This window comes from Lepeophtheirus salmonis, chromosome 6, assembly GCF_016086655.4.
Source record: "Lepeophtheirus salmonis chromosome 6, UVic_Lsal_1.4, whole genome shotgun sequence".
Classification (NCBI taxonomy): Eukaryota; Metazoa; Arthropoda; class Copepoda; order Siphonostomatoida; family Caligidae; genus Lepeophtheirus; species Lepeophtheirus salmonis.
The window spans coordinates 38,361,572-38,387,875 of NC_052136.2; the positions used below are offsets into that span (position 1 = coordinate 38,361,572).

The following is a 26,304-nucleotide window of genomic DNA, read 5'->3' on the forward strand; positions in this document are numbered from 1 at the left end:
AAATATTTTGTTTCACACAATCCGTATAAATGTGTTACTGTGTAGAGTTACATTCTTATCGGAGATACTCTCTATTAATGTGTATTTGTTTGTTTTGAAACTGATTTGTAGGGGGATGTAATGAGGCCAGAGGAAATTGCAAACGTTTAAAAGAACTACACTTCATAAAGTAAAAAAATGAATTTTCTCCTTTTCTCGATACTTGTTCATTATTTATCTTTATGTTTACACATCCTATATGTACAATATACATACATAAAAAATAATTAAAAAAGTTTTCTTGTACTGTTTCATATTTTACTACCTTTTATATAGAAAAAAAAATTACTATAAATGATATAAATAGCTATATGGAACATCTTTAAAATTTTTTAAAGTATTCTATAGTTATATTTCTTTGTATTTTTATTTTTAAATGTGTGTTTATTGAACTTTGCGATATTTTATGCAAATTTCTTGCAAATTAAGATTTTTTCTCCATGTAATGAACATCTTTATACGTCTATATTATTTAAAATTTGCAAAGTAAGCTATAAAAAACGGTAGATTATACTACTAAGATGTTACTTTGATAAAAGACAAGACATCTTTTAATATAGGACATGAACACTAAAATCAAGCGCGTATATTTTACAATAACCACGCACTATTCATTTTCTTATTAGTAATTACTATTACAATTCATATTATTTAATGCAAACTACAAACTTATTCTATTTTTTAATCATCGTCATTATCCATTTATTATTCATAAACTACAATTTTGTTTGGATTAATTGAACATTTATTTTATTGTCGTCAAATTCTGACTAAGTTCGCGTATAACCAAGCAAACAATATATTATTTACAATTTTTCTGAAGATGGTTTATATGGATAAGTTTTTGTGAATAAATATGAGAAAATGAATGGCTTTGATGATTAATCATCTGCTAAAACAAATTTCAGAGCCAATATCACTGACCTTTTTTTAGATTATTCCTTAGTCGAGTTTTTTTCTGCAACATTAAAAGGAAGATATTTTTAATCATTCTCTTTAAGATAAAAAGAATATTTGGCCTGTCAACGAGCTGTAATCTTTTTTTAAATTGAATTCAGACTGTATTTGAATTCTTAAACTAATTTTTATTGTCAATTTATATCTACAAATGATTTTTATTACTGCTTTGGAGGGCACAGCAAATGGCACTTAAAATAGCCAAAATTCATTTTGACAATGAGAAAATGATAAATTCACAAATTTTTATATGAATTTATTAAATTTTCTACAAATAACTTTTTCTGCTAGGACGTTCTAAAGTTCCTTTTTTTCACAAAATGGTATTTACTCCAGCTTAAAAAAGTAATATATGTGTAATGGGTAACATGCTAAAAATTAATTGAATCTGGACACAAGGTTTGGAGATTAAACGTCTAAGAAAGACACACAGATTGAAGTCTACAAATATACAGGACTTTGAAGATATGGGAATTTTTCAAATTGATATATCTCGGCTCTTACTTTGAACTTTGAGCTACAAATTGCTAGCTGTAACTAACTGAATTTCCGTTTTCATACCATACTTTGTTTATTGAAAACACCACTACCATAAGAGCTGATCGATGTCAATTCTTTTTAACAACTTTAAGCGCAAAGGAGATTCAAAATTCATTGTGCACTTCGATTAAATAAGTTTATAGTGGATGCAGAAATTTATCGTTAAAATGATAGAGTAACCATCTGCAGTCCATTAAAGTCCCACGGACTTTGAAATCCAAGATTCCAGCTGGATTAATTGTTTTGGAGCTTTGGGCAGAGATGGTTCCATTAGGCCACCACATTTAATCAAGGTTAGACTTAAAATCAACACGAATATCAAACCATCATGATAGTCATCTTGCTACCCTGGATGGAGAAGAAGTTTGGCCAGATCAATGTAAAACTTGTGCATGACACTGCTCCATGCCATACCTCCAAGGCAACTCAGTCATTCCTATCTGAGAGGGTCACATTTTTCGTTAAGTCTGAAATCTGGCCTATCAATAATTCAGACATGAGCATTCTCGATTATTATCTGTGGGGAATCCTTCAAGAATAGTCAACAAATGCTTCTACAGGAGTGTTAGCTTCCTAAAGGCTTGCATCACCAAAAACTACAGGATCACCCCATCTCATCATGTAATCAAAGCTGCAGTACGATTGAAGCCAAGGATCACCAAGATTATGAATCTGGATAAAGTCACATCAAATGATTCAAAGCTCAAGGTCACTGGCAGTACCTTCATAAATATTCATTAGATTTGATAAATAAAGGATAATACTAAAATATTATGATTTGCCAAGAATAAATTTCCAATTTATCTACAAAGCTCTGTAGATGCATGAGATTCAACATGTAATGTGCAAATATGTTCAACATGCTATTTGCAGTTGTTACCTGATTTTGGGAGAGTGCTTTCTGCCTTCATATATGTTTTTATTTACTGCAGCTGTCAACATTATTCTTTAATTCCTTTTTTATCCTCATTATGCCATCACAAAGTAAATTGAGTCCAAAAAGTATTCGTGCTGTCAAAGATTAAGGAATAACTTGTGGGAAAGGATATCTTGTCTTAAACGAGAATACAAGTACATAGAGATATTGCATATTTTTCCATGTACTCGAGGATTGACAACTTGTACTCGGAACCTGATGACTCAGAATTAGCATGAACATTGAAAAGGTGGACTCAAATACAGTTCTGAGTATTGGAGCTATATTCTTTTTTTATATACATTTACATTAAACAGATCTAATTTTAATATTTTATAGTTTTAGGAAAAAAAAAAAAGAATTTCCAATTATAAATTAAAGTCTTTATTTTTTTTAAGTACTAATATACATCCATATTTTATACATTTTTATTTATTTTAAGTAAAAGGAAGAATGCGGGAAAAAATATAAGGAGAAATAGGAGGCACACAACCACAAGCCATGATACAAAATATTACACATATTGCTTTTCTTCTCCTCCCTACTCCCGTAGACTATTCAGGGAGCGTACTAAAGTACTCCTTGGTCTATTATTTGTCCTCACTCTTCATCTTACACAACAGAGTACATACACAAACATACTGACAGTATTACTCCATAATCTAAAATATGAAAGAATACGAAACAAGGAGGAGATGCGAGGCGGTCGTAAAAAAGACTTTCATTTCAGTTCTTAGTATTTCCCTTCGATATAGAGGGAGCCGAGAGTTAATATTGCCTCAGATACATCATCACTAATACAAAAAGGGAGTTCCTGGTTCTATCTATATTCCTTTCCTTAATTATATTTAGTATTTACTATTTAGAATGAGTAATTAATAATTATTTTTGAAATAACAAGAGGATCGAGATGAAGATGCAAAATAATTTATGTGAATTATGAATAATGGTATACGTTTATAATATTAAGTATATCTCTTAATATTTATTTTCTTATATTGATTGTACTATGTAGGTTTTATTGATGATAACCTCGACGAAAATTGAAGCGGCTCATTCCCCACTACACATTTATGTTTAATATTCTTCTTGCCTTAGACGAGACTACAGGTATATCTGGAAATTAATTATTTTCACTAGTATATGCAACATGATAACTTGAGCTTGGAATTAAAAAGACCAAGATCATGAGTACTACGACTTTACTTGAACACTGAAAAGGTGGACTCAAATACAGCTCTGAAAATTGGATCTAATGGCTCTTTACTATTTTTTTAAAATTATATTTATTATGAGTAATTAATGATTATTTATAGAATATGAAGAGAATCTATAATGAAGATGCAAAATAACTAATGAGAATTATGAATATAGGTAGATACAAATATAGTATTATAACTCAATATTTGGTTTCTTATATTGATTGTTATATAGTCCATATAGGTTTTATTAACGATAACCTCGACGAAAATGTATAACGGTATCATTCTTCCGTATATATTTAAGTTGTGCGTACTAATTTCTCTATAACAGAGGTCTTATATGCAATGAATGGATAACGTTATCGTTGTTGATTTCTTGATTGTATCACTGTTTTCATCCATACAATTGAGACTGAATTGAAGTTCTCCAAATAGTGATCAATTGTTTTCGATGATCAGAATTAAGAAACAAAAATTTTACTTTAGAGATATGAGTGTTGTTATTTTCGAAGTAATTATGACGGAGCTTTGCTATTCTATTCAAATAGTAGTTTGTCTAAGAAAAAATAGATCATTTCCTACAAGTTGTTTCTTCATCTTTGACAACAATATTTTATTTTAGGACTCAATTGACTTTGTGAGGGGGTAGCAAGGAGGAATGGGTTTACCAGAGTGGGGCATTTCAGGAAACATGCATCTTTTTCATATCTGACATAAAATTTAAAGGATCAAAACTTGACTCAATCATATTCTTTGAATAAACCTTCAAATTATTACCGTCAATACTACTTTTGTCATGGTTTTGAAATTTGAATTTTTTTAAAGTCTGGCTCACAAAATCATAAATGCCGCATGACAAAATTCCTGGAAGCCTTACTATAAATCTAGACTTTTTATCCTGCATTTTGGCAAAAAAGGAATTAATATTGATATATCACAATTATATAATAAAATTGAATGTTATTTAATTGAAAAAAAAGTACATGTAATATTGTTATATTTATTTGTTCTTGTCACATGCATAATATTTTGTTTCAAACATGTTAGAATTCTTGATAATAAAAGTAACTAATATTGAAATTGTAGGTAAAATAAATTTTTAGAACGAATGAATCTAAAAAAAATAAACTACCCATAATAAACACATTATATTATACAAATAGAAATATTTACTATTATCTTGTCTAACATTAAGGAAGACTACAAGCAATAAAATTAACTTTTTTTAAATTGACCATCCTTTTTATTAAATTTTTTCTTCGGAAATTTCCATCCCAATTATAACTTTAAACAGTTTTTGTTGTCTTTTTTTTTCTTTCTTGGTCTTGATAATGACAAAGGAAGTGTTCTTTGACGTCCTACAACATCTTACATTGAATGTGATTCTTGGCAAAAACAATTTTTTAATTAAGAGGATAATATGATTTTGATATTTAGAGAACATAAAAATTTAATATTATAATATCAAAGATCCATATCGTCAACTCTTCCCATTTATTTATTGACAGAAATGCCATTTCCAGACAAAAATGACCCTGGACTGGTTTGTTTTCTTACAATTTGAACATTTGATAAGCCATTCAACATTGATAAAAACTTATTAATATTTCAATCATTCTTCGCTATAAAATATTGATTGTAAAGCTATAGTTATGATAAAAAGTCATTATTGGACTAAAACAAGAGTTGATGATTGACTTTGAAGAAATTTCTGCCATTATTTTTAGTTTATAGAGTAAATTTTTTGTTTACTTCTATTCAAGCCCTCTCAGGGCTGCTCACAGCTAATCTAACAATACGTAATGACAGTTGGGGTTTTCCACGTCAATTTTGAGCTTCTTTATTTAGCATACCGATGAATAGCATTTTGAACATCTTTGGTATTGCCACTATTTAATTTTTTACAATCTAAAACATTCAAATATATAATACAAGTCAACATAATCTTACATCTTTAAAAATTGTTTAAATTTTATAAATAATTTTGAAGTACTGAACTCATAAATCAAGAATCCTTAATTAGTTATTTTTCAATATTATATTTGAAATTTGGTTTTCCAATTTTTTAAAATAATTTGTGCAATTTTTGGGTAAGAAAAGAATAAGAATGTTAGGAAATAAATTCTTTTTTGCAAAATAAATTGTTAATTTAAATAATAGAGTTTTATTTTAATTATCAAAGAGATAAAATGCAATTAAAGGTAAAAAAAATGTTCTTTTCAAGAGTTTTTGTTGGTGATGAAAATAATATTGTTTTCTTTTTTCATGCATTTCTAATCAAAATGAAAAAATTTAATATTTGAATATAATTGGTTTTTTCATTAATAAAACGTCTATTTAAGTAGTGATATTTATTTTCTTTCAATTTTACTGCTGTCAATGTTGCTTGAGGTTATTGAAATTTTTAAAATTCCTGATATTAATTAATAATATATCAACTAAGGTAAGGATAAATATTTGTAAATATATAAGTAATGGAATGTTTTCCTTCTTGGTTATATCTACCGCGAGTGATTTTTTCTTCAATAAAAATGTAAAAAAATCCATTGATTTATAGCCAACTTTTTGTCGAGAGGTATTAATACATATTAAAGAGCAATTACGGTCTAAAAAAAATTAACTACTAATGATTATTTTACTAATTTGTTTTTCCATGATGAATATTTGTATATTAAATAAACTTTTTTAATGCAATTCTTCCTAACTTTTTTATTATATTTTTGTATTTATTTTGTCAAAATATCAACAATAAAAAAATCTTTTATATTTGAGTATTTGTAATTTGTTCGGGTTTTTTTAAGAATTTATTGGACAGCTTTTGTAGACTGCGGTCATTGCAAATATATATTATAATATTTCTTATTCGACATAAATTAACAATGAAACTATATTATTCAATTGGTATCAAATAACAAGAACTGAGTAGTAAAAATGAAGAAAACTTCCTCCCATCTACTCTATGATTCTCACAAAGTTACTCCGACGATAGAAAGTTTAGAAAACGAGAATACGACCAAAATCTTACTGTCTCAGGTATACAATATTTACAGACATAATTTATTAAAGACAGGTAAATAACTTGTTGACCATAGTGATCATGTTTCTTTTAGATAAGAGGAGGAAGGGGCAGACTAGAGGGTAACAGTAGTAAGTGATGCACTGTTTTTTTTTGTGTCAGATCATTATTTGTTTGTCTTCAAAATAAAAAGAAACATATAAAATTATAAATATCTATATTTTAAAAGTGAATTTCTGTGTGTGTGTGTTTGTCCTTCCATTACGGGCAATCCTATCATTGGGATTTGCTGAAATTTTCCATGTAGGTTCTTAAGACTTCAGAAACAGTTATGATAACAATTTTTTTGGTCTTTGGGGCCATGGTAGCCTTTTAATATAGTTTTTAGCCCATCATACGTAAGACATAAGGGGTGGGGTGTATTTTGGATATTAGAAGGGTTCTTTGATGCCCAGGAAGCGGTAGTAGAAGAATTTTAACCAACCTCAGGGGCCATTGCTCATATACACAACCTGTGGGCGGAAGTGTATTTTAGCATATTGGGAGGGGTTCTTGGTGCTTAGAAATGCAGTGGCGGTGCAGTTTAAATAGCATTGAGCCTATGTACTTCACCTTTTCAACCTGAGAGCCGGGGGTATTTCGAGAGTTTATGAGGGTTCCTTGACGGAGAAATATAACTCAGTTCACCTGCAAAATCCATAGACTAGGGTGTATTATAGCACATAAGATGGGTTTTTTGTTGCCGAGAAATACAGTTGCAGTAGAACTTAAACTGTATTTTGGTCCAGTACTTCACCTGTACAACCTAGGCGCCTGGGTGCATTGGGAATATTAAAGGCTTCCTTGTTGTCCAAGAAAGCGTCTGCAAGACTGAGAGTTGGGCTTCTGACCCAGAATAAAACAACTACTTCCTCATCGTGTGAAAGAAGATTCCCTGTATTTTAGTATACTCATACTCAAAAAACAAACATAAGAGTAACTCTTACAAATTTATTTTTTGTTTTATAAAAAGAAGAAGAGTTCTTAAGTAATTTTTATTTCTTAATTGTTGTTTACACACTTTTTTAAAGGAGATTATGAGGTTAAACGAAGAAAAAAAGATGGAGAATAAAAAAAACAATTTTTGACCATAATATGAAAGATGAGCGAAAAATTGTTCAACTTGAATATTTTTTCTTCTCTAAACTTTCTAATATAAACAAAAAGAAAAGAAAAAAACAAGCTGAAGAGTTCATAATTAATTCCAATTTCTTAATATCACGGGCAACTCCGGGCAAACCTAATCTATCTTTTCCTTTAAAAAAGGATGCAAACCAACACCAACATGCAGCGAGAATAATTCTTTAAATTTTACTCTCATTATTCATTGTTTTATAATAGGAAGAATAATTCTTAATTAACTTTAATTTCTTAATGTACCGGGTAACGCTGGGAAAACCTACTCCCGTAAATAAATTATAATGTACATTTCTCAGAACTAAAGATGTTATGGTAAACAATTACAAATAAGTATAATATGTAGTTTGTTCTTCAATTAATAAAAGACGGCACTGAAAGAGTGTATTTATTTAATTGAAGTATTATTTGGACTAAAATACTCAAAATTTTAAACAATTTAGAGTAAGTTCTCATAACAAATTTAATAAAATATATATTTTATCTACTTGGTTTCATATCAATCCTATAATTAGATTCGACTAGAAAAGTTTCGAAGAAGCAACATGAAAAAATAATTTTTTTCCCCACAATGTTATATATTTTATTCGGACATTTGATGGTTATTTCCTTTTTTTTCTAAATAAAATGCATTATTACAAATATCCTATGATACCCAATTCCTAATTTTTTCATATCAGTACGCTAAAATATACTTTTAAAATATTTAAGGGTATGTGCTTTGCATCCTTACTGAATGAACTAAGGAGACAGTTATTTACATTGTACTAACATAAAATGATTTTAAATATGCTCTTATTATCATCACCGCTCTTAATTTTTTAAATATTTTAGATGTATGAATGCATTTAAAAATTTCCAGCTTCCAACCTTTATATTAACCCATTTTAGCAAACAAAGTATTGAAGTTCACGGCGGGATTCTATGTGAATTAGGAAACAAGTTTATTAACTATTAATTAAAACACAAAGCAAGTGTTTTTGTCAATGTATCCTCCCTCAGAATTGATGGTGAGCTCGAGGCGTTAGGATAAGCTGCTACATACATTCTAAATGTACCCAGCAATCGTGAAGGCCCTGGTCTTGTTGACGGAGGGGAGAGTGCTGTTGTGGTGTATCCTAATGGACTTGGAATACACGTACGTTTAGATGGAATAGTCTATAGGATTGAGGTCTGGGGTCTGCGGCAGCCAGAAGTCCTTTGCTGAAAAGTGCATGTTGTCATGGAGCCACTATTGTTTTTTTTTTTTTTTTTTTTTTTTGCGGGATGGGCAGCTGCTCCATCTTGCTGGAACACCCAGGGAGAATGGCCAACGATGAATTTGATCAAGTAGGAGAACTTTTTTATCCAGAATTTTGACGTACTTATTAGCCTTCAGTCTGTATCCTAAAGAGAACCACACGGGATTCTTTGACTTCCAGTTATATTAAACCTGGCCTAAAATCATCCTTGAAGAAGGGTGTTTGGTGGTGGAGACATATCAGTGCTCCTCTGCTATATACGCAAATGCCACCAATTGATCATTCTGCCTGTTGAAGACAGGTTTTTGTCTTCTCCCGGAGAGTGTCTGAAGTCCTTCCAACCTTCAGCCCCATGAAGACATTGTAAATCGTCCTCCTCGAGGCCCAAGTCTGCTCCCAGATAGCATTCTGCGCAAAGGAGGACTCCGATCTCAATGCTATTTTTTTTACTGTATGCTCATGGTGGTGGCTAGGATGTTGCTATTATTAGCAATCGACAGTAAGTTATATGATCTACAACATTACTTATGGGAACATTTAAAAAAAAACACTTCAACCCTCAAAATTTATGTAAAAGAGATGCATAAATAATAACGGTTGGCCCGGTATGAACGTGTATATTTGGATCGGACTTCGAAATATTTTTTTGTTTTATAATCTTTAAACCTAATTGTTTCTCCTTTTTAAAATAAAGAGGTTGTGAGATTTAAATGTGTCTTGATTATAGTAGTGAAAATAAAATTGTGTGTCCAAGTTTTCTTATTTAATATCTTGAAGAAAAGATGACAAGATTTATTGACTTTTTTTATCATATTGTGTAATTGTGATGTAATTTATATGGCTATTGTTTTTTTTAATGGCCGAAGAAAAGCAAATGTTACAACTGTTCCTGGTTTTCCGATAAATTAGCATTTGTAGCCTCAACACATTGGTTTACAACATATGTGTGAATATAAATAATTACAATGAAAGTGTGTAGTATGCACATTATCAATAATTCCTGTGTGATAAATATAGAAAACCCACATCAGGAGAAAACAGCATATGTTTTACCAACGAACGAAACAAATCAGAAGAGAAAGAGCATTGAGTAACATAATTATTTGATATATATTACACATAAAAATAATACAAATCATATCTGCATTATTTTTTTTACATATCTACCTTCTATTTTCATACATATGTGCTACTCATTTAAGTGATCAAATGCACATAAGTGTGGTTTCATTCTCTACATTTTTCGACTTTCAATTACAAATAGTGCGGAAAAGTTGTCATATAGTATGACAATTATCTAAGCAAAATTTTATTCTCTTACGGGGTCATCTTTAGGTTGCACATCTCAATCAAATTATGAAAAAAGGTAAAAACTCTTTACTTAGCGAATATAGATACTGAAAATAAATATTGAGTTCTTCCGCGTATAGAAGGTTTAGATAGTTTTTTTTTTTTTTTAAATTAAGAAAGGAAGGATCAATATTTGATTATATTATTCTTTGTTTTTGTTCTGGAGGGTAGCTTGAGCAAAAACTCTATAAATGTTTTTTATATCTTATAATGCTTTTTATCATAATTAAATACTCAAAAATAATGATTAATGTTGTTTTTGTTCTTTATTGACGAAATAAGTATTTTTGTCTTCTTTCAAACATTGAGCTAGATGTGCTACCTGAAGATGGCATTGTAGGACCATGCAAAATAGCAATGGTTATCTTCTTACTACTGATTTTTTCTGCACTAGTCGTAATCGAAATTTTAAAAAATTGAAAAAAAAACCCACCCTAATGCACATATTATAAATGGTGCAACGAAAAAAATAAAGCCTAAGAGTCCTATACCTATATACATAGATGGTAAAGAGGAAGTGAATAATAAAATAATTTTGAGTATTGTGATTTTTCTTTTTTTTTGTCTTTTTTCAAGAATAAATATCTTCTTATTGTGGCTTTGTACCTTGTCCCATCATTGTAACACGTTGTTACTTTGATTGAATCACGAAATCATTCCCCCTAAAAGAAAAAAAAATACCCAAAATCCGTTAGTAGTTATCCAATTCATCCCTGAACAACTGAGTAGGGGCCCAATACTTGGAGTAGCTTAACTTAATATGTTTTTTATAGAATCCAGAAAAAACAACTGAAAATCAAGTTAAATTACTTAAATACTTTATTTAGTTATATTTTTTATACAATATGTCCTCCTTCACAAGTAAAACAGCCGGTGAGCATACTAAAAACTCTCGACGATGAAGGCTGTGTCCATTGCGTACTACGCTGTCATTATGCCAAGTTAGAGGGAATCCCAATTTGGATGAGAGGTACAGCAGACATTTTCTCCAAGACACCTAAAAATGTAAAGTTGAAGTCAAGGTATTTGTTTTTCCAAAATATACTGCTAGCTAAACATAACCTTCATACGCGCCAGTATTGCCATATCTCGGACTTTGCACGGACTTTTCAAACTACCCTCGGATATATGTATGTATTTACTGCAAAATATTTTTTGAAAGAACTGTAATCTTATGATGTTAACTATTTATCACATTCAGTGTCATGAGTTGAAAAGTTAATTTTCTAATTTCCTAAAAAAAACATGAGGGTATAAATTTGAAGTGCTGTATACTTATAGAGTATAATTTGACTTAAATTTTTGTAAAATGCTCAGATCAAATAAGCATATAAGCAATCTTATTACCCATAAAATAAATTTAACTTCATTTAACAACAATATAATAAGATATATCCCCCCTTAAAGAATCAAAAGCAATTATTTGTTGAATTATATAAATATATGGAACAGTTTGAAGTTCTTACAGTGATTATATAAAATTGTACATATTTTAACTTGTTTCAAAAACTGCAACAAATACAAAAACTCACGTCAAAATATTTATATTTATATTTGCACTGTCTATTAAAATCAGGAAAACAAAGAAATGACACTCATATGCATAAAAGATTGTTCATCATCTCAATCTCCATTTAGATTTGTCATTTTTATTTATTCAAGAATTATAGTTACCTTGATATCTAGAGTGTATAAAACTTCTTATACCTCAACTTTTCTATAATGTAAGTTGACACAATTTGACTTATAACCATATAATTATTATGATATAAAATGCATCACACTTCACTTTCCCTGTCCTTTTTCACAGTTTTCTTTATATCAACAAGTTAACATTGGATAAAAGAGTTAAAGGATAGTTTCATCAGATTGAAGAAATTTTACGAAATATAACAAAAATAACAATGTGCTCTAATCATGTCAGAATGGTCCATTATAATCTGAAAACGTAAAATCTTATAATTCAACAGGATATAATTGATTAATTATCATGGAATTGCAACAAAATTAATACTGTAAATAGATGTGTGTCTGGGCTATTTTAATCATTAATGTAGCGGCCCTCAGGGGCAATGGTGTGTTCAAGGAGGTGGCAGAAGGCCTGGGACCCGCTGCGGATTTAGTCAACTGTCATAACGTCCCAGTGCTAGCTGGCAGTATCTTTGAAGACCTTAGTGTTTTGATAACGAACACAGCAAGCCTTCCCTTCGACATGCACCAAAAATGTGTATTCAAGGGGGTTGCCATTAGGGCTGTAGGCCGAAAGTTTCGAAAAAGTTCAAAAGAACTCAAAAGACTCATTCAAAAGAGTCTTACAACGGAGCAGATGAGTGTTTTTCATTGCTGGTGCCAAAAGTGGCCTCTCCACCTTCATAAGTCTCTTTCTGCCCACTTTTGTGATAGGCCTCTAGAACGTCTGGCTTGAAACTCTGAGATCTCTTGCATGAGACCTCATGGACTTGAGGAGATTAACCGGGGCTGTTTTTTTATCTTAAATCCTCTGGGTCCAGTTAAACCTTTTTGACTGAGCCATTTTTCCTCCCCAACGTTTCTGAATTGCTGGCAGCTGACAGGTGGTCGTACTTGGAGTGCGTGAATGGAAATTCTTCCATCACGTTTGTGTTATTTTTTCGACTTGTGCGTAAGCTAGACAGCTCGAATTTGTTTTGTTTTTTAATTAATGGTTTATGCTTTAATATATCGAAATATGAATGGATATCTATCCCTTAACCTTCCTTAATTATTGAATTTGTTAGTGTTCAGATTCCAATGTAACGTCCTGTAAAAGTGATCTGAAGCTTCCTTAATTTTGGTTTGTAATAACTGGAAGTATAACGGTTGGATGAAGTTATGAACCGACAGTTAAAGATCGATAGGATCGGTTCTAAGACTGGCTGAATAAATAAGGACCAACACAACACAACACATAGTATAAGATTAATTAATTTTAAATTATTTTTATTTTTAGTACATAGATATTACAATGCATAGAAATACTTATCTCGGTCATCTCTATGGGAATGAATGTATCCTCTTTTTTATTTTGAATCTTATTTAAATTTTTTGAAAAATGCTCATTAACATATTCGAAATTGTTTTTTCTTTTTTATTTGTATAGTTCTTTGATTAAATTAATATTGAAAAATAAATATTACATTCAAAACTAAATAAATAAAACTATTTCATCAGTAAACATATGTATAAAAATAGTATAAATATCTATGCACAATCCATCTGCATCATCTGTAGGTATAGTTAGTTTGAAAATGTAATATTTTAAACATGTCGATATAGTAAACGAATACCCATATTTTATAATAACAGAAACTTTCTCAGATTTAAAACAATGTTTAACGTACTTTAAAATAATTTTCAAAAAATTATGGCAATGAATAAATAGCTGAGTAAAGCAGCTGTTATTATTTTCAAAAAGAGATTATTTAAAACATTTCTCAATCCTTCTGAAAAAAAGGTCCGATATTATCTCCAACTTTTAATCTATTCTACATTTAATAGTTGGGATAATTATAGTTTAAAGATGACGAACTTCGTTTTCGATGGAGATAAATAATAATAAAAGGTATAAAAATGTCAGCTGACTTGCAAGACCAATGTGAATTTAAAAAGTGAAAAAGTGCACTTACTGGCAAGCGTATAACACTCTAAAATCATTTAAAGGCCAACTGTATTATATTTTTTTAATAAATAATTTCATTGTCCTTTCTGGATCATCGTAGAGGACGCAAATATTATATGTTTGGAGTTATAATAATGACTAAATCATATCTTTTGCAGTGACAAAATGATCAAAATACTAATTTTATGGAGTTTGGTTTATTATATTTCTTTTCTTGGCAATATGCTTGAATAAAACGAAAAAACGGCTGAAGCAGCAAAATAATAGGAACTTATTCATTCCTTACATTATTTAAGACTCGATCACATATCAGCTGATATTATGACTCTTAGAGTTAAAATTTTTGTATTACATACTTTCAGGCGTCCCTCCCTTACTTGGTTTTTCTTTTTCACATATCTATTAATAATTCTCATTAATCACAATGGTATCATCTATTTGCAATTTCCAGCTCTCGCATTATATGATTCAGATCAAAATTAGTTTGTAAATATTGGTTATTTGAATTTACTGTTTTTAAGCTGTGAACAGTTACCAACACATTTTAAATAATTATCTAATAGTTGAAAATAATTTGCTCGATTACTATTTTATTTTGGATCTTTTATCTGTTTCATTTTCGAAGAAATTTTACGAAATAAAGCAAAAATAACAATGTGCTCTAACGATGTCACAATGGTATCCCAGCAACATATTTACTAACTTTATAATCAGCAATAAATTTAACTACTTATCTCCACTATTAGTTTTTCGATCGGAGATACATTGAACTCTTATAAGCTGTAACTGTCCTTTCAATTATTTATAAAATGAATATTCCAAAAGCTTATATTTATTTTTAAAATTTATTCTGTCGAAAAAGTACAGGGAATTGTTAATTTAAATTGCCTGTTCTGAAGGGATTTAAAAAAATAATAATTCTAGGACAGCAAAACTGTCTTTCATTATGATTTCAAGTTTGAGCGCAATCTTTAGACCAGTTTGCTTGCAACAGCTGTATAAGTTAGTCTACTTCATTAGGACTCCACATTTTTATGATGAACAAAATTATTGAACAAAGAGTTTGTCCTTTGAACTGTCATTATTAGAACATGTGAACATTATATATAACTTAGTCTCTATTTTTCACTACCTAGTCCTGTTATACATATGTCCCAGGACAAGACAACGATTTGGCATTCTCACAAAAATTTAAATATTAACTTATAATATAATAACTAATACTTGTACTTATACAATCAAAGTACAAGGGAGTACATATAAAAGTTATAGAAAAGAAGAAGAGAAGGCTATGACGACTATTGTAAAAACGAGCAAAAAAAAAGAAATCATGTTTGTTCTCTTCTCTTGTGTAACACATATGTATATAGAGATAAAAAAAAGTTCAAAATCATTGTAAGAGTATAAAACACGGTTGATACGTAGGTTTTCATAAAAATATGCTAACCATGAGCTGCTGAAATGAGGAGCAAGCTCATGCAATCTCCTCAACGGACGGGACCTCCCATGCCTCCCTGATGGCTCACTTAAGAGAGTTGAGTATTACATTGGTGGGTGCTGTTGGAGTTGCTCTCTACGGTGCTCTACCTATAATAGTCCAGAGGGTTGACATTGAGAGATGATGGGGCCATAATTCTGATACCCAGAAATGTGCAAATTTGGACTTGCGAAAGGCCTAATTTTTTATTTGCTGTGTGGCAGGGAGCTGCATGGTATTATCACAAATAATCACCCTTGCAAAAAATGACCTACAACAAGGCCAAAAAATGTACCTAAGCACATTGTAGTAGGGCTCTGTGTCTAGCATTGCCCTTGTTTGAAGAAGTAGGTTGGCATGATCCTCTTCTTATTACTGCAGACGACCCCAAAAATCACGATGGACGGAGGATGCTATGTGTAGTGAAGCCATCTGACCTCTTTTATAGTATTGCCGATGTAGAGGTCATTCTTACTGTTGTGAAGCTTGCTCTCTACAGTGGAGGTCTTCATATCAGAGAAAATTGTAAACTTGAAGTAAAGTGGCAATGATTTTCCGATTTGGTTCTTATGAAATAACTTTCAAGGTATCTAAATGAACCTTGGCGAGAAGAACGAAAAATAAGTGTGCTCTATTTGTTTAATTTTGTTCAACTGAAAAAAAGACTGTCAGATGTTGTAAATTAGCATAAAAGTCATTTAAGTTAATTTCACCCATACCTTTCAAAAATACATCTGGTTTCCTAACTTCCTAAAAAGTGGAATATGATGATAAATATGGATATTTTTAAGGATTGTCATAAGACATCTTAAACACAAATAAGATTTGAGTAAAACTAAAGATACAGCCATTTGAAATTATGTTGTTCCTATTTTGACAAATTTTGTGAAGAAAGAAAAGGGAAATTATTTCGAAAAATCTTCTAGAGATTGGTAGAAAAACTGATGTTTAGAGACGTATAACAAATGTTATTAGGGGATCACAATAGCCACTTTTTGAAATAAGGGAATATTTATTATGAAAAACTATGGATCTTTAAGACTTTTTTTCTCTTTCTTTGAGAAAGCACTAACTTTTTAACTCTTTAAAAAAAAAATTACTTATTGCAAGTATATTTTAAATTGGGGAAAAAGTAATATTGTATTTTTCTCTTCATTTCAACGCTTTTTATAAAGTGTTAAAATCTTCCAATTTTACCAAAGAATACTCTGTTTGGTTTTATAAATTGTTGTCAACGAGAATCCAATTTCATAATGCCCTTATCGTTATTTGCCAAAAAAACTTAGACAACCAATTTTTACATGCCTGTATTGAGGCTAAATTTGTACCCCCCATCCTGTTGGCCATAGACAGGAACAGGTAGTATCACTTGGTTCCAGATCTGGTAATTCACGACTGAACCGACCAAGTGCAATACTGTCCCAGAATTGTTTGTGGTATACACTGACACATTTACCACGCCTTATTTTATGATCCGATGTGACCAATAATGAACAAGATATACTTGGTTAAAAAAATTGGCAGGAAATACGAAATTACTTTTACCCCAACCTAATATTTATAGCTAAAATATTGTTAATTTATGGAGTGTAGAATAAACAGACATCTAAAAAATATATATTGGAGTAAACTTCATTAGATAAATTGTAGCAAAAAAAGAAAGCTATGTAATAAGGTTCTAATCGTTATAACTATAAAATGTTGCATCTATAGAATGTGATTACTTACTTTGTCTACTGATATATATGTAAGCAAGAGCTTAAAAACTGTCTAGACAGAGTGTCAATTATTGTTTTTATTTGGCAACTACGTGAATAATTTATGTTTCATCCTTTTGTTAAAATGACAAATAAAAAATTATTAGTCTCCCCTGTTAATGCTGAAAAGATAATAATCATGACTTTAATTACAAAATTGTATATAGTCCACAAACTTAAATGTTTAAATTCTAAGCTCCAATGCAAATTTGCAACAAATATTGAAATCCATCGATTATTAAAAATGACATTTTTGCTAATAAACGAACCCTTTTTATGATAGTTATTATTTTTTTGTAAGCTTTTACACGAAGATTAATGAGAAGAATTAAACTTTGCAAAATATTCTTTTACCAAATCATGAAAATAATTAATGCATGGATTTGAGTTGTTCCTAATGCTTAAAAAAGTGATAAAAGCAGAGATACCCACTTAAAATCATGAAGCCAGAGGGAGAAACGGAGAATTTTTGAGGCAAGAGATTGAGTTTTGAGACAAATTAATAATATCTCTAGTATGAATGCATCCATACCAAAATTTTGACTTTCTTAAGTTTGCATCCAAATTGGACGCAAAAGATAAACCACCAAGGAATTTTGGCAAATGACATCATCAGTGGTACCAGGATACCGACCCATTAAACATTACCAGACAAAATTGATATTGGAACTGGTGATTCCTGTATAATTACGTCCCTATTTATTTTTAAACAAAAAAGAATTGCGAATACGAATACCAATTATGATAATGGAACTGATAAAAAAACACTGCTATCCTCAAATCAAGCCCATTTAAGGCACTTGTTGCTTGTTTCTAGCTCATAATGATTAACTAACTAGTGTACCTTGCTGTCATGACGGGAGCTGGAATCAAATCCAAATGTGGATGACAAGTGAAGCAGATATTCATCTCCAAGACACCCTAAACTGCAAAGTTCAGAGAGAACTAGTCGGAACTGGAAGTGGCCAGAAGAGAGTTATACTGTTATTGCAAAAAAATAATATTCTTTTCGGCTTTTGGGGCGTTAATGTACTTGGTTCTTTATGTTGTTGATATTTTGGGTGAAACTACCAAAATCTCTGTAACTTTCTTGGCAATAACAGTGGTATGGAGAAGATCTTGAGGTTTTTTTGTTTATTGCTCCGACATTTTTACAATTAGAGACATGGGAACAAAACTTTTTTTTCAGCTGTCGTTTATTTTTGTAATGAAACTTCATAATTAAAAATAATGGGTATAAATGCTACTGCAAGTTTTTGATCCTCTCTATACTTTAAGTGACCCTTAATCAAAAATAGAGGCAATCTATTATTGTACATGGAAGCTTTAATAACCTCTTTGTATATTTTTATCGAGTCCAGTTCCAGTCTTAAGCTTTATTTCTAATTTCAACCTTAAAATGATAATATAAGATATAGAGTGTTAAGATTTTTCTTTAGTTCTGGAAAAATATTTTTGAATTTTTAGTAGCGTCGTGAGTTTTAGATGTTGTGTTCAATCTCGAGTCTTTGATGGGGGTTCAAGTCTTCCAAATATGTACTCAAATCCAAGTCCCTACATAAGGATAATAGGCTGGCACTTTATCTCATACGGTTTTATAAATGCAATATTACTTTGACCACCATTTCCCAAGATTTTGGGACAAATCGATGCATAGACATACCGGAAGAGACTACATAGACCTCACGTGACGTCCCTCGTTTTGGTTTTAAAATGACGTTGGTCTCATTTACAAAAGATTAAAAAAGAAGACACGAGAAAAAAAGGGGGAAAAAAAAGAAGAAAAAAAGATATATTTAATTGATTTTTTTTTTTTTGTAATTTGATTACATGCACTTACACACATATACTGGGTGATTAAAGACTTGTTCTTTTAATCACACAGTTTATGTATTGTCGGGCTTAAAATAAAATGGAACATCCCTAATGTGAGAGCTTCGGTACGTCTATGAATGGATGAAAAATTGATTTCCATTTTTATGACCTACTCTGTATTTTATACATAATGACATGTGTTCACGATCCAACGATATATTTCTATGTGTTCTCCCCCTCCCTCCCTCCAAATTAAATAGTTTATTTTGCTTAGGTATACCAACTACTTATAAATACTTATATTTGCAAAACGAAATGAGTTATTATTTTATAATTTGATATTCAATAAGCGAATAGAAACATTATACACTTTAAAGCAAAAACATCACAAGTATCAACTTCTTAAGAATATAAACAATAAGATAAAGACCATAACATATACTTCAACATAAATGCCTTTGCAAATTATTCTCTTCAAAAGAGCACATGTTATCTAATAGGAGTATACCACAAATACATATCAATATATAGAATTAAAGTCCTATCAAAGAAATTAAATTACTCCCAGATTTTTATTATAACATGTATTCATAATTTTACCCGTCCTATAATCGATCAAGTCCTTATTTAATGTGTTAGTTCTTGTTCTGAACAACATGCCAGGCAGGCTATGTTGCTGGCTTGCAGCTAGTACGCACAACGTCTTTAGGTATATCTTGCATTGACTCAAACCACAAAGATGTACATTCTGAGCCTGGAAACTGTATTGGTTTCTCTCTCCACCGTCTCTATTACAAAGTAAAAGAGGTAAACATCAGGTGAAGAGAAATGCCAAAAGGGTTGAAAATTGTCTTTGCGCATCATTAATCATATTTAATTTCAACATATTAATTTGAACTGGTTTATCCATCAGTGCTAATAACGTTATGGTTTTTAGAATGAAATACAAAGACGACTTGTTTTTCTTTTTAAGAAAAAAGTACACTTGGTCTCTCTCCCTCCTCCTCTCGATGAGCGATAAAAATGAGTAAATTTTCAATTAATAATTTCCAGAGATAAAAAAGTAGGTCAAGACTGACAAACAACACTACTTAGGTTGGATGTTATTTGTCATCAGTAGTGATGAAATTCCTGTGTATTTTTTTACTTGCCTGTTTGTTTTTTTTTGGAATGGGTACTCTGAGGAATGAATTATTTAATTCCTAAGAATTGAACATCCTTTCCAAAATAGATTCAATTATATTCAAACCCAGATTGAACATTTGTGTTCCCTCATAAAAGGTGGAGCAGAACCACGAGGATTTGTTGCGGAGTTATAATTGTCAGTCCTTTTTAGACTCAAAGTAAAATTGGGCATCGACATGGAAGTAATTCTAGCAAATGTCCTTCTTTATTTGCTTTTCTCCTTCCTCCCTTGTCACAATTGATTGTAGCTGATCTAATGAAACGTCATGAGCATTATTCATTATCTCCTTCTTCCAAAACATTCTTAAATATGTATCGGATACCATATTGATTTTCGGTTTCTTTGTTTAACTTGTACATTCTAGAGTGATTTATCATCATTAGCCATTAGGTTGATTAATGATTATTATGTGGCTAGTGGTTTGCCTCCGTGGGAAAAGGAGTACATATTATTTATCAAGATGAACACGTAGCTTTGGATTCCGAATGGAATAATTCCAGTCATAGGCATTGCCATATAGAGTACCTCCCGGACCTTGGAAAGAATGTTATCTATTTCGAGACACTCATCATATGATGGATACATAACATCAAGGCAATCCAGATGGGTGAGTCTCATTCCCAAGTGAGGCTTTACTATCTCCTCCACCATTATCAACATAACACTAGTAAAATATACAACATGATGTTTCTGTCTCCTTCTTAAATATTGAATATTTTCTATCCTCTGTACTCGCTCTCGATTAATTGTTAAAAAGTAAAGATGTTCCCGACCTATACCTCAGTCACTTCTGGTTATAATCTGTGAAGGTTTTTTTTTCAAAATTACTAATGGGTCTACGTTTTCATTCATTCAGTCTCTTCATTCTTGTTCACACTAGAGTTCCACAGCATAGCCTCTTAGTTTAATAATGTTAAAGATGATTGGGCTCTAATTCTGGACCACTCTGTAAATATTATGTACAAATAAACGTAATAAGATATAAAACCATTCGTTGATGTTGTAAAATTTTAATTGATATAATATATATAATCGATATTATTAGTTTTGATAAGTTGTTTTATATTAATAATCGATTAATTTTTTTTTGTGTTAATATTTTATTATATGGGTGATAATAATTAATTGAAAAAAGGTATACGTATAAAGGGTGTCTCATTAGAGTTGTATTCTTAAAAAAGAGTAAAATTCGGCAAGAGTTAGAATTTATTATTTGTTTTGTCAACTTCAGACTATAAATTTTGACGTAGTATACCCAATTTGGTAAAATGACACTTTTAAATCTCTTAAGAACAACATAGCAGCTAGTACATATGATCTCGTCGGACATGGCCACCATACCCATTATATTACCCCCCTTTAGCTGATAGAAGTTGCTGTGTGGGAAACTATATATATGTGTAAAGACTATATAATGAAGTGTATTTACATTGTATGAAGGTGTTCACATTTCCTTGCTCCCTAAGTTTTTGAGACACCCATTACTCAAGTGTTTCCATTGGTTAAAATGAATTTGTTTAAAAATAAGTTGTTTAGAAAATACATTTTAATTATCAGCTGATTATTATTTTAAAGTGTTTGTTTGCTCGATCAACCATATCCAACTTTTGATTAGCGAAACAAATATGAGTAGGATTGTAAATCCAAAGTGTTTCTTAGCGTATGAGTTTTTGTTGTTTTTGACGTCATTAACATTGTTATTTATTTTAATTTAATTCTTTAAGATAGAACACCTATGTATAAAGAGTAATCAGGAATCTGTCTTCCCATAAATGACATTGATTAATACTGATGATTTGTTTGTGAGTTATAAGAACGAGAGCGGTCTGAAAAGTTTTCTACTTCAATGTGAATACACTCGTACATAAAAGCTAGAAACATCTATTTATCATTTGTTGATAGTTCCTCAACAAAGTTTGAACCATTTTGGACCCGCAATTGTTATGTAAAAGTCGTTTGAGTGAGTTGATGTGAGTTGATACAGAGTAGGAGTGTTAATTTACTGCTTTTGTAGATACTTGTAGCTAATCTAATAAGGCTTCATGTACGCTTAGCTGCTCTTCTATAATACATTCTTCAAATTGTGAGAATTATCATACAAATTTTGGGTTTAATTTATTTTTCAATATAAAATGTTTATAATTTACAAACCTACATATAGTAAAATATTAAAATATTTAAATTGGCATTGGTTTATTTGATTGGATAAATTTACCACTTATTTATTTGACATTATTTAAAAAAGTAAAAAAAAAAAAATGATATATTACATAATTATAAGTAGTTTTGTAGTTTTTTCTATGTCATTATGCAACATAAATATGTTGACTGAAATTAATGTTCTGTCTTGCTATCAAAATATCAATTTCAAATCGATCAATTTTGACCATAATTATACGTAATTATAATTATTCTTATTTATTTATAAAAAAAATAGCTTAAAACCATGATACAGTTTAAATTAATACTCAGACATATATTGATTAACTTCAATATTCTATTAAGACACTTAAAACATTGTAATCCAATTAGCTTTATAATTCATATATGGGTTGTAATTTATTTTATACTTTCTGTTTAGATGACACAGCTTTTTTAAATAAAATTTAAGCTGCATTGCTTTTTGTTTAATAATGAAGGGAAATAAGTTATAGGGGCTTTTTATAATGCAATATGTTTTTACAAGTGAATGAGGAAAGCAGAGATTCAGTTGAAGGATGATGTTGAAGACATAATGAAGACAGGTTCCTTGTTTATTCGAAGCATAACGGGGGACTTTTTAAACATTATAGGAATTTCTGAGAATTCTGAAGAAGAAATGGGGAAAAAGTTGTGATAGAAGGGAATCCCTACAAAAGATTGAAAAGTCTGTCGTCAAGAAATGAACTATCTACTAGAGGAATTAATAAAATAGTAACTTAAAAGGAATTGCTAACTGAACCAAAGTCTATTCTCAAATATTTCCATGAGTTTTACCAAAATATTGTTGGGGCTCTAGAAAGGGAAGACCTAGACCAAAGAAGTTGAGCAGTTGTTCTGTATATTTGGAGGAGAATATACCTATTAATTACGCTTATGATTGAAGGAAATTCGAGTTTTTACTCGTTCAAGGTCATATTTCATACAATTTTACATATAGGTAAGTAGACCTACTGACAGGTATTTCAGAATATTCCCTTTTCTTTATGTAGGAGTACTTATGTACAATTTTTTGACACAGAATCAGCTGTCTGGAAAACTCAGTATGAAATGCTTATAATTACGTCACATATAATCATGAATCGTTTACTGCAGCGCTTTATCTCAACACTCGGAACACTCGGATGGTAACATTATCCTGCAACTTCTTATTGCTATTGTTTTTCAGAAAGTGAGAGGTCAATGCCATATTCCCCTGTTGTGGTGCCTATGAGTCATCCCTTATCAGAGACTTAAGTGCATTTAGTGCATTGTTCTGTACTTTTGAAGATTATTTGTAATTAAGAATGATATATGTATAGCTATAAACTACTCTGTGCATTGGAATACCTGTTTCTACTTGAGTCCTTCAATACATATAATCAACACATTTATACGTCAAATCAGTACAAAAATGCCTGAAATGATAAGAGTCAAAATATTGTTTTAGTAAATACACACATTCATACGTATAACGCATCACTTCTTTCATGAAAGTATCATCACTCTAAATGGTTTCTGTTTGTGTTTTAAGCTTCTCATTCTTTCTATCTTGTTCCATTTCTTTTAGTGTTTTCCCAACTTATTTATATATTTGTTAAAATGTGTCTGTTTCATGCTATTTTGTTTGTTACATATATTTGTATCAATTTAACCATAATATTAAGGGAGTCTATAATCCCATATAAGTGCTATAGTATTCTGTTTAACCAAGGAGTACTTTAGAAAAGGAGAGCGTACCTAAATTTCGAAAAGACAAACTCAGGCCTATCAACATAAACAGAGTAGTAGCTCTCCACGCCTTCATTAGTAAATAATGCTAGCTTTTTAAAATGAACAAAAATATAGTGTATTTGTGTTTAGCTGTTTCCATTAATTTTCATAAGTTGACTATTGTATGATCTAAAGCTGATCTAAATCTGACTTTACGTATTATGAACTCAAAAAAAATATTAAATAGGATTATGATTTTTACATGGTTAATCAAGGAAATTTGGATCAACTTTAACTGCATCCTAATCAATAAGAGAAGCATTTACAGCTTTAAAATTTCATTTACGTATTCTAATAATATGAAAAAAAAATCCTTCTATTTGGGCGCCATTTTCGCCAATCATTCGTTTAAAGCAAGGTATGAAGGATTAGCAGGGTTTGAACAAGTCTGCGAAGGATACTTTGCACAGTTTTTGATGATCGAGATCTTCAAATAGTCGATGCCGTTGGGTGATGTGTTATCCGATCCTATCCCAGATATATTTTTATAATAATCACGGAATAAATACGAGAGACTTCTACATGAGTTCACACGTATCACACAATCACACATATATTTTTATACACAAACCGGTAAGATACTTCTTAAATAACAATAATAAAAGTACACATATATACAAGTGAATTGGCAAATACCTTCCTCTCTAACTGCACCTAAAGGAATTAATCCATAGGATTAATATCAGGATCGTTAGAAGGCCAGGTCTGGGTATTCTAAAATGGCACCTTCTCTTCTTCCAACAAGTTTTGGGTCTTGCAGACCTTGTGAGAGGGAACCAAGGGCTATTGTAATAGGAATTCGACACCTTTGGTATCAGCTTGCATCCAATGTATCATTTGGTCAGACTGGAGTTCACAGTACCTGTCGGCACCCACCATCTCTTTTTGTTAAAAAAAGATGGGACAGGGCAAGACACTAACGTTGCTCCCAATGACCCCAACGACCAAGATGCTGGACGGAAACTTTGTTTCAAGGACGTGGGCGACATTACCTCTCTCTGCGGCCAACCATATGTCATACTAGATGTTTTGGGATCTGTTGACAGTCCATTGTTTCTCCTCTGAATAAAAGATGATACAGTTAACATGGCACTTGAAATCGTTCAACAATTTTCTTTCATGAGCAGGCTTCATTTTGTCTATAAGGATATGTCTTTTGTAGATGTGGTATTTCTTCATTCTTAGGTCAGTGTTTATGGCTCTGGAGACTGTTACACGGCTTACTTGAACCGTTTTTGGTAAGAAAGTTAATCAGAGTTCCAGGAGATGCCTTCACAGAACGTTTCATGCCTACGATGAATCTGGGGGTTCTTTTTTTGTCAATTTTAACTCATTTACTCTTTTGAAAGTATTGATAAGGGTCAAAACCAATTTCTTCTTTTTATAAATATTAACCTTGTTTATTCCTTTTATTTTAAAAGTGACATCCTCGATTGAACCGTCCATATTTTTTATTTCCATCCCATTGTGTTTTTTTAAGTCATCAATTTGACCCCTACCGTCTATATGGAATCTAGTATAAAAGCAAGCTCGACCCAGGCTAAATCTAAGATTAGCTCCCGTAATTTCATGCATATTAAAACCATATTTTATTGCTATATCGTAAATATCATTGTGTTTACCATTATCTCCTATAAACCATAAACCTTCTGTATTTTTCATTGTGAGCACGAAAGTATCCCATTTAAAGTTATTATCCGGGTTCATACGAACCGCTGCATCTCTATGATTACTTTTATTTTCCTTCAAGACATTTGAGTAACCTCTTCCATCAATCCTCGATGATTTACTGATATTATGATCAGGAGATTTATCGGGAGGTTTAATGGGCAATTTTTAAAAAAAGTTCCGACTATTTCTTTATAATTTTATAATGAAAGTTTTATTTATTAAAATAAAATATAAACACCCTCCTAGAGAGAAGAAGAACAATCAACAACAATAACTTGCTTTATCCAAGGGATCTCAGCCGACAATCTTTGACTCTCAGAAACTGACCTCGAATACACTGAATTCTAAAAATAACGACGGAAAAAGGGACTTC

The 26,304-nt window shown here is 30.8% G+C and overlaps 1 protein-coding gene across 4 annotated transcripts in view; it reads right to left on the minus strand.

The window, feature by feature from the left end:
* Nucleotides 1–26,304, minus strand: part of LOC121120774 (neuronal acetylcholine receptor subunit alpha-10) — a 301,885-nt gene that overhangs the window by 19,824 nt on the left and 255,757 nt on the right. The gene's annotated exons all lie outside the window — the stretch shown is intronic.